Source organism: Marmota marmota, unplaced genomic scaffold (genome assembly GCF_001458135.2).
Source record: "Marmota marmota marmota unplaced genomic scaffold, marMar, whole genome shotgun sequence".
Lineage (NCBI taxonomy): Eukaryota > Metazoa > Chordata > Mammalia > Rodentia > Sciuridae > Marmota > Marmota marmota.
Genome location: NW_026000026.1, coordinates 38903136 through 38913809, shown reverse-complemented (window position 1 = coordinate 38913809; position 10674 = coordinate 38903136). Strand labels below are relative to the sequence as shown.

The 10674-nt window shown below is 31.4% G+C and overlaps 1 protein-coding gene and 1 pseudogene across 7 annotated transcripts in view; one reads left to right on the top strand and one right to left on the bottom strand.

Annotated features, from left to right (window-relative positions):
- Window positions 1–10674, bottom strand: part of Macrod2 (mono-ADP ribosylhydrolase 2) — a 1954610-nt gene that overhangs the window by 1679226 nt on the left and 264710 nt on the right. The window lies entirely within an intron of this gene.
- On the top strand, window positions 7648–7800 carry LOC125619238 (annotated as a pseudogene).

Below are 10674 nucleotides of genomic sequence, written 5' to 3'. Positions count from 1 at the left end.
AAAAAAAAAAAAAAAAAAAAAAGTAAAAACTCTCCAAAATGGACTGGCAACCAAAATGAATCAGTTAAAAAAAATCTAGCTAGGCCAAAATAGAACCAAGGGAAATATGCAGCATTCATAGAATTTAATAAATGTACTTGGTTTGCAACAGGCATTTAAAAAGTATTATGCAATTTAGAACAATCTATGAATCACAAGGGTTGCTCCTTTTTATACTCAATAGGGTCTGAGGGTGTGGCAGCTGGCTCATATCTAATCTGGAAACTCATCCTAATGAGAGTTTAGTTGCCAGTAAAAATTTTGCTTCATGATGCTTCATGATTCTACATTTTCCTTTCAAGAACACTTAAAACTCACATCTTGGATTTTCAGATGTGACTAAAATAGCCAGAGGGATCCTGAAGGACACCGACTATACCATAGTAAGATAATTTGCTGTTTCAAATGGTAATGGTGACCAATTATGCTTTGGTACTGCAAATATAGAGGTGACAGTAGTGCTCTGAAGAAATTTTGTACACTGAGTTCCAAGTTTTATAGTGTCTTTCCACCAATATTTTGAAACAAATTTAGTGTTAAGCTTTTCAATATGCTGAGCTGTCAATCAAGTTTCAGTTTCCAGGTGTTGCTCTTTTAAGAAAGCATAGTGCTTTACTTACCCTGATTGGTAACAGCAAGTATGTCCACCCTAACACTTCCAATAACAATCTACAGATACTTTGTCATTTTGCAATGGAGAAAAAGCTTAATTTTCTATATAGCATGAATAAGCCTTTAAGAAAGCAATTTCAAAGCAGATTTCCAGAAGCAACTTCTAAGGGGAGCTGAAAGAATGATGTTTTAGCGTGCTTTGATACCTACCAAAATTCCCAAATTACATAAATGCTTAATAACAAATAAGCATTTTGCATACAACATTACCTTTCCTGGAAAACCTTAAATAAAATTCAAAAGGTACTTCATCAGTACTTTTAAGTTTAGAACATTTGAAAACTATAGCCTAAGTTTTAAAAATATTTTTTGCTCCCCCTTTTTTGGCATCCACATTAAGAAACACATTTCAATTTAATGTTTTGTGGATTTAACATCTTCCAAAGGATATTATAATTAAGTAACTACATGAATTAAGTGCTGGTTTACTGTCTTATAATCACTGCCAACAGATAACCATTAAGGACAAAAATTAAGGCACTCTTGTAGAATACACATTGAGAGGAAGTGGAGATGTTTATCCTAAAACAACAGACTGATATTGAGACAGACACAATATTCTTTCTATATTACACTTTTTATATCATATTGAAAGAAATTGTTCTTAGGTAATTGAATATCAACAACAAAACCAAACTATAATGTTACAAATTAAAAGAGATGGGTAGATAATAAAAAGTCATAAGGAACCTGGTTCTCATTTGCATTAAAGTTATTGCATATGGCAATGAATCTTAAATAATTCAAACAAAAGTCCAATTAAGATGCTTTTAATTTCAAAGCAGAAGTTGCAACAGTATAAAAACAACATCTAATCATAATATTTACCAAGTTTCAACATGTTCATGGCATTCAAAATGTCAGAAAAGGTCATACAGTAGAATGTAGCTGTAAATTCTTTGCCACTCTTCCCATCCCCCCCAAAAAAAAAGGCTATTTCTATTGCCCTCAAATGTAAGCACGCAATATTCTATGACTTTGAACATAGAAGAGTAAAGATTTGGTGAAGGAGGTGAGAGCAAGAAGAATAAATATTTAAATACCTGTATTTGATCTTTTATTTCTTTGATCCAGAATAATTAGCTATTAAAATCAATTTGAATTGATTTTTCAATATTAATAAAAAATGAAAAAACCCAACAGTCCATTCATGCATCTAAAATGATAAGTTATCATATCAAGCAATTTTTTTCAACAAATTATTAGAACAATTGCATTTAAAAAAATGTTGACATGTCCTATAATTTCTTTTGTAATAGAATGTGAGGAAAATAACACTATAACTTCTGTAGCCGTGCTATTAATACTACCACTTCTAATTTTCTTACTAGGGTTATTTCTTTTTGGAAACTAGCTACCATTGCTATGAGAACCTTAGGCTATGTAGAGAGATCATACTAAAGATAGTTAAGGCAATGATTAGCCGAGCACCAGTATACTACCAACTCCAACTGCCAGCCATGTGAGTGAGCCATCTTCGACTTCCCAGCTCAGTCTAGCATTGGAATAATAACAGCCAAGTCAACCCAACTTAGAGATTTCAGATTATATATTCAACTAACTTTTAAGAATGATTATGAATATCAGGTTTTGATACCATATCAAAGAAAAAAATCCATAATTATTTAAATAATCTATTTTAACACTCTTCCCTTTCCAACTATCTATCTGGGTAAGGTCATATCTTCTTATATATTTCAACCAAAACAACACATTGCAATAGACTGACTGCAGAGCAAACATGAGAATCCAATTATTCTCTTTTAACCAAATATCAAAGAAATCTGTAGTGGGGCACACAGTAGTACACATCTGTAATCCTAGCTACTCAGGAGGCTAAGGCAGGGGGATGGCAAGTTCAAGCCCAGCCTGCACAACTTAGCAAGACCTCATCCCAAAATAAAATAGTAAGAAGGTAGTTCAGTGGCAGATGTTTGCCTAGCATGTGTGAATTCCTGGGTTTCATCCCCAGATCAAGAAGAAAAAGAAAAAAAGAAATCTTCAAAAAATGTAAAGCAATATATCATATACATTAATGATTTTGTTTGAAAATAGTTTTCTTCACAAAAATATATAATTTAAATAATAATTATAATGCATATTATATATACATTATATATAAGTACATATATATACATTCTACAATGTATATATAATTTGTGTTAAAAATATACTAGTAGTAACTCCCCAGTTCTACTACTACCTAGTCCCTAGCAATGACAAATCTACTTTCTATTTTCTATGTGTTTGCCAATTCTGGACATTTCATTTAAATGAAATCATATAATATGTGGCCTTTTGTGTCTGGCTTCTTTTACTTAGCATAATGTTTTCAAGACTTACCCATGTTGTAACATGTATGAGTAGTTAATTCCTTTTTGTGGCCAAATAATATTCTAATATAATATATAATATATATATATTCTAATATAATATATATATATTCTAATATAATATATATATATTCTAATATAATATATATATATTCTAATATAATATATATATATTCTAATATAATATATATATATTCTAATATAATATATATATATTCTAATATAATATATATATATTCTAATATAATATATATATATTCTAATATAATATATATATATTCTAATATAATATATATATATTCTAATATAATATATATATATTCTAATATAATATATATATATTCTAATATAATATATATATATTCTAATATAATATATATATATTCTAATATAATATATATATATTCTAATATAATATATATATATTCTAATATAATATATATATATTCTAATATAATATATATATATTCTAATATAATATATATATATTCTAATATAATATATATATATTCTAATATAATATATATATATTCTAATATAATATATATATATTCTAATATAATATATATATATTCTAATATTATATATATATATTTTCTAATATAATATATATATATTCTAATATTATATATATATATATATATATATATATATATATATATATATATATATATTGCATTTTATTTATCCATTTATGACCTAATTGACCTTTGGGTTGTTTCTAATTTTTGGTTTATTTGAACAATTATGAACATTTATATATTAGATTTTGTGTGACTATCTTTGTAATTATCTTGGGTATAGACTAATACTGTTTTAAGTGAACTGATAAGTACATTAAGCATTTCCAAACTATAAATATCAGTTATATAAGCTACATAAATTAAATCTCTTTAAGGGATCCCTCCAAATTTTTTAAAAAATATAATGGGTTCCTGAGACCAATAATGTAGAAAATGCTACTATACAGAAAATTTTTCCTACTCTTTCCTTTTCAAGGAAATATGAAAATGTAATATTTTTAAATTTTCTTTAAATTATTGATTCAAAGGAATTCTGATTTCACTTTTGGTTCTTACAAAATTTTCTATCTTTTTAAAACAATGTTCTTAGTTGTAGATGTACCCAATACCTTTATTTTATTTATTTATGTGGCACTGAGGATCAAACCCAGTACCTCACGTATGTGAGGCAAATGCTCTACCACTGAGCTACAACCCCAGCCCAAATTCTGCTATCTTGACAGATTTATGTCCCAACCTATTTTTAAAGAGAAATAATGATTAACCACTACAATAAAATCATCTAAGAGAGGGTAAATACCATGATAGCATATGGAAGATATTTTTTCTATAAAGATGCAAAAAAGGGTGAAATGTTATATTACTTTTTATAAACTGCTAGAGATTTCTAAAAATATCAAACTTTTAAAAATACACATGTTCCTCAATTCTATGACCTAAATGGGCTGCAGGCTCCTGTGCAAATTCTCAGAACTTTGTGATAATTTCCTTGGCCCTTTTTTACTTGGGGAAGACGTTTCTGGTCCTGTAAAGCTAACTTCTATCAAAGTTCTAAAAGTTGGCATTTCTCTAACTTCTACCCATTTTTCACAGAATACTCTTTTCATTAGGCATTTCACAATTGTAATTCTTGAACCAGTATTTTATATTCAGTCTAAGAAAAAGCTTCAAATATCCTAAACACGATCAGCACATGTATCTTCCAAAAGATACTAGACTCATAAATTTCTAAAGCAAATTCATTATCTTTAAATGACTACACATGTCAAAATTGTTATATTCTCTGACCCATGATTATATATCTGTTTCTCATTTCTGAATTTCTCCAAATTTAAAAAGCAATTCATATAGTCAACCAAATTCCTAAAGGATTTAGATCACATTTTTCTGTGTAGGATAAAGTTCTATACAGCATTGGAAATAGAAAAGATACTATAAGATATTTAATTATCCATCCATTATTAAAGGACTATATTCAATAATAAACATTTTTCTAAGGTAATAGTTTACCCTTTCTTGAGAATTGAAAATGAAATTCTTTCACTGGATGACTGTTCAATGAAGTGGGATAGAAATTTCCTTCTGACAGTCGATTTTAATTTTCTCAAAGGTCACCCAATTATTCCTGATTGAATCCCCTTGTGACACACTAATTTAGAAATGTTTCCTCATTAGTGCCAACATCTTCCAAGTTCTGGGAGACCTTCAAGTATTACATCATTCATTTAAAATGTGGATTCAAACAGGAAAAAGAAAATCTAGGTTTTTAGATTATAATTTTGTTTTACATACATGTATCCTGTAAAAGAGACAGTGTGTATATTCAAAAGTTAGTAGGGTAGCATGAAAAGTCAAATGCTTTGGAGTTCAAATGTTGCCTCTGTCTCTTATCAGCTGAAGAACCACAAAGAAGTTATTGGGGCTCTATTAGACTCACATTTCTCATCTGCAAAAGTAGAAGCAACATCAACTATCAAAAAGGAAGTAGTTTTCCTGATAAAATAAAGGGATCTGTATATTGCTATATTTTATCAAAGTTGTTACAATGATCATCAGAGTAAACATCAACTTAAGGTAACATAGATCCAATAAGAAATCCATTACAATCTAGAATAGAAAAGCTATTACATAACTCCACTAAGGGCAAGCATAATGGTAATGGAAGAAAAGGTATGATTTTCATAGACGCACAATGGCCAATAAAATACCCCTAGTTTCTTTGCTGCTGTTGTTGTTGTTACTGTTAGTTCTTTTTTTTTTTTTTTTTTTTTTTTTTTTTTTTGCTTAAGGAAGAAGAGGAGAAACAATAACCTGTGAGAAGGGAACCATTTTCCACTTCACTGTAAGAGACCTGGTAGGGAAATTTACTTTTGCTGAAACTACCAAATTTTTAACTCTTATTCAGTGCAGCAGCCTTTAGCTCCTCCTGTGTCTAATGCTACCACAAGTATTAATCAGAATTATTTTTCTCAGACATCATTTTGATGTTCTTCCTGCCATGCCCAGATGTGTAGAAAGGCACAAAAGCCCCCTACTATCTAACAAAGACTCTTGTTCCAAGTTCTACCATACCGTACTACACCACTCCTTGTGAACTTTACATCACAACTGTATATTACAGTAAGAAAGACTCAGTTTAAGAGTGGATTCTTGCTTAAACTTCAGTATGTTTAAAACTACATGTAATAATAAATTATTAACTATAGCACCCTATTGTGCTACAGAACACTAAGACTTTCATATAACTGCACTTTTGTATATTTCAAAATAACCAGAAAAAAAGGATTTTGAATGTTCCCAACAGAAAGAAATAAATGCTTGAGGTAATGCATATGCTACTTCCTCTGATTTGATTATTACACATTATATACATGTGCCAAAATATTATACACCAGCCCAGAAACATGTACAATTCATGTATATCAATTTCAAAAAGAAAATATAAAAAATTCTTAAAAAAAACCCTGAAAAATGTGTAACTCTGATTTAAAACTTTCTGATTATTTTTCTGATGTACTCACAGAACACAACATTAAATATGATAGCAATTTATTAAAAATGGTAATACTTGGGAGTACTGATGCCCTCTAATACAATTACTGACTGATCTAAATCAATTAATGTGAAGCAAATTCCATTTCATTTCCTTAAGACTTAATTAGAGATCAAATTTATGTTATGCAAACATTTATTTATAGTAGTACCAATCAAATATTTTTTTCAAAAGCAATTAGATTACAAAAAAAACATACTGGGGAAAGGGAGATTACTGGACCATACAACACACAGTATTATTCTCAAACAAGTACTCAAGTAGTGTAGTTTCATATATAGGCTAGATAGTCAATGCCAATTAATTCTAATTCTTTTAAAACTTAAGTATGGTCATTTATCTGCTGGTAGATTACCTATCTCTTTACTATAACCTAGCCAACTGTCAACAAATAGGGTAAATGTGTGTGTGTGTGTGTGTGTGTGTGTGTAAACAATACTTACTTTAATGAAATTATTAACTTTTTTGGAAACTGCTGAACACTGAACAAACTAATATTTAAAATCAATCTAAGAACAAATTTAAAAGAAAACAGATATGAAGATGCACTGCACTTTTCATTAACTATTATCAGCTTTCTCTAAACATTTCCTTACTCACTAACTCTGAATGCTCATACGGCATCTCATTTGTCTTATCCTGAAGACAGAAGACTGTCCCAAATATTTTTCCCTTCTCAGGGAAAACTAAGCATCAAGATGTCCTAAGAGACTAAGGCAGTATTTCAATGTAGAAAACACTACCTGTTTTTCTCCCTTCCCCCTCCTTTTATTTTTTAACCTACCTGATGATGAATCCTGATGTAATTGGAAATATTTTAATTCATCCTATCAGCACTGCTTTCCTTCCTTCTATATGGAAGAATTAGAGAATGAGAAAAAAAAATGCAGAAGACTAACATTACCTTCTTCCATTATATCCCATTACTCCTCTATCCTCATTTCTGGTTAGATGGATTTCTCTGCCTATTTCTCTTTCTTTTCCTTATTTCTCTTTTTTTTCTTCTTAGAGTATAATTCCTGGCACTATCGCTTCTCGGCCTTTTGGCTAAGATCAAGTGTAGTAAAGTGATGAAAAATAAATATTTTATAAATAAAAGAATAAACAGAAGTGAATCAATAGTCTCCATCCTTTTCTTTGATGCAAGATCTTCCAACCCACCATGTTTAGTTAACCACCAGATTCTTAGTTAAGCTATTAAGATACTACTTACCCTCCCAAAACCATTAAACTAGTTCTTTGAAAACCATTTTCCGAGTTTATATATCTTAAACATCATTTTGAGCATATTCATTCAAGAAGTTCTTTCTTGAGCATCTTTTGTCTACTCACAGTTTGTAGAAGATTTAACATAGTTTCGTGAGTATAATATATTTCTAACTGTACTCTAAATTCATACCACTCTATATAAGAGGTCCTCTCAATTTGAAATTATTACAAGCTGTCTCTTAAAAGGCTGTTTTGAAAGGAAGCTTCTTCAGAACCAAACAACAGCAATAAGGCTGTTGATAAGCAATGAAGGGAGAATCGCTGCTATTTGAGATTCAAGCTGAGAATGGATTCTCCAGATTGGGCAGAGACTCAGCCAATTCCTAATCCTTTCCAAATTTGCTAGCACAGAAGTTGAAACAGCCCTTGGATTTCCATCTTCTCTTAATGACCAGTGTGAGAGGCAGTTTCACAGGGAAACTATTGACACATGGGCCAGGGAGCCTGCATTTGAACCCCTTCCTGGATTATGAGAAGTTGCTTAACCTCTCTGTGTTTTGTTACCTCGTCTGCTGAAAGAGTTATTTTTTGTTCTTACCTAATCAATTTTTATGAAGACCACCATGAACTACTGTTTGGAATCTTCTTAAGAAATGTCAACTAAGTCTTTATTAAAATAAATTATATAGGGCTGGGATTGTAGCTCAGTAGTTGAGTGCTTGCCTCACATGTGTGAGGCACTGGGTTCGATCCTCAGCACCACATAAAATAAATTAATTAATAAATAAAATACACACACACACACAAAAAAAAAAAAGAAAAAAAATCCCTTGAATCACACAGAAGGCTAGGCACAGTGCCTTGCCCAAAATAGTGCCTCATAAAAATTATTGATTTGATTGAATATGAGGTTTTCTCTCATATTAAAAAAATTCTTAGGTTAATTTTAGAGAGTTCCCAGAAATCAGGAATAAGGTAACTAAAGAAGGCTTCCATTGTCAACTTAGTACTTAATAATCATCAAAAATGATGAAAAGAATCCCTACATAAGAATCGACTGTAAGAAAAAAGGAGCCATTATCTATTATACTCCCTCCCAATTAGACTCTAATAAGGAGTCAAATGATTCTGTGTCAAAATCATCTCTCTGATTGAAATTAAATGGTGCTTATAGATGAATCTTAATAGATATCAGAATATACTTTATACTTTTAACTATTTGGGGAAAATACTGCCTTTTCAGTGACATTATATATAGATTAATGACATGTATAATAAAAGGAGTAATAAATATATGAACAGTATGAAGAGAAGCGGAAAGGCCTTTACCATTTTTCTTTGGCCACATATGAAATTATCTGTCTTTGGGTACAAATAAACTTATCACTGCATTTCCTAATGTGCCCTACAGTTTCTAGGATGAAGAAAAGCTGAATAGTCTAAATTAAGAATTTATTCAAACTTAATGTCAGCAAGATGAATAGCAAATAATGATCCTAAATCCCAGGATGAATGTATTTTCCATCTCATAGCAAAAAACGTAAGCACCATTTTAAGAAAAGATTTTAGTTCTCTGTATCCTATGCCTGGGAGAAATTAGAGTTTCATTAAGAGTAAGTTTTGACCAAATTACATTGTTAGATTGTGTGCATGTTATGAATATATAACAATAAATCCCACCATTATGTACAGTTAAAATGTACCCCCAAAATATGGGGAAAAATAAAGCTGGGGGTGGTGATGCATACCTGTAATCTTAGCAGCTGGGGAATACAGGAGGATGGCAAGTTCAAAGCCAGCCTCAGAAACAGTGAGGAGCTAAACAACTCAGTGAGACCCTGTCTCTAAATGAAATACAAAATAGGGCTGGAGATGTGGCTCAGTGGCCAAGTGACCCTGAGTTCAATTCCGCATACCTCCACCCTCAAAAAAAAAAAATGGGGAAAAAATAAACCTTGAAAACAGTGTGAGGTTAGGGATTGGGAAAGTTGTCAGATTCAAAATGGAATCACCCAGGATAAACTATGGCTATGAAGAGCTCTCACACAGAGTTTCTCGGATAACGGGAAAGATCACAAAGACAGAGTGCAGTAAAAGGTCAGCAATTTGCTTATACAAGAACACTTGCCTGACACAGCTTCCAAAGCCCAATCCAATGAAATAAGGTCCTATGACTTTAAGGCTAGTTTTACCTGGTAACTACAGCCACTTGACAACCAGAGGTCACCAGCTCTGGCATAAAGCCACAAATGCCAAGGAGCTTTCTTTCAAAACTTTTGAAAGAAAAGAGAAGATTTTCTCTTCTCCACGATAAAACCCTAACCCCTTTCTTTTATTCCTGGGATAAACTTGAGGTTACCCTGGCCTGTGCTTGTATCTCAGATTGCAATCCTATCTTTATTTATTCCCAAATAAAAGTTTCTTTACTGAAAATTCATCTATTTTTCTTTGACTTTGACAGAGTGGTTAAATTAATAAAAATTTTTCTACATATAAATTTAATAATAAGAAGAAAATATATTTTTCTACATGTCAGGTACTATGGCTAAAAGCTATGTTTTTTACCACCAGTGAAACTCCACATCATGTACAACCACAAGAATGGGATCCTAATTAGAATACATTATACTCGACATATGTAAAATATGTCAAAATACACTGTACTGTCATGTATATCTAAAAAGAGAGAGAGCCGCCCCCTCCCCCAGCGCTGGCAAGGTAGAGGGAACTGTGACCATCCACAGAGCAGGCCCAGCGGCCTGCTGAGGGGCAGAGCCGCCCCCCACCCCCAGCGCCTGCCAGGTAGGCGGAACGGTGACCACCGGCAGAAAAGGCCCAGTGGCCC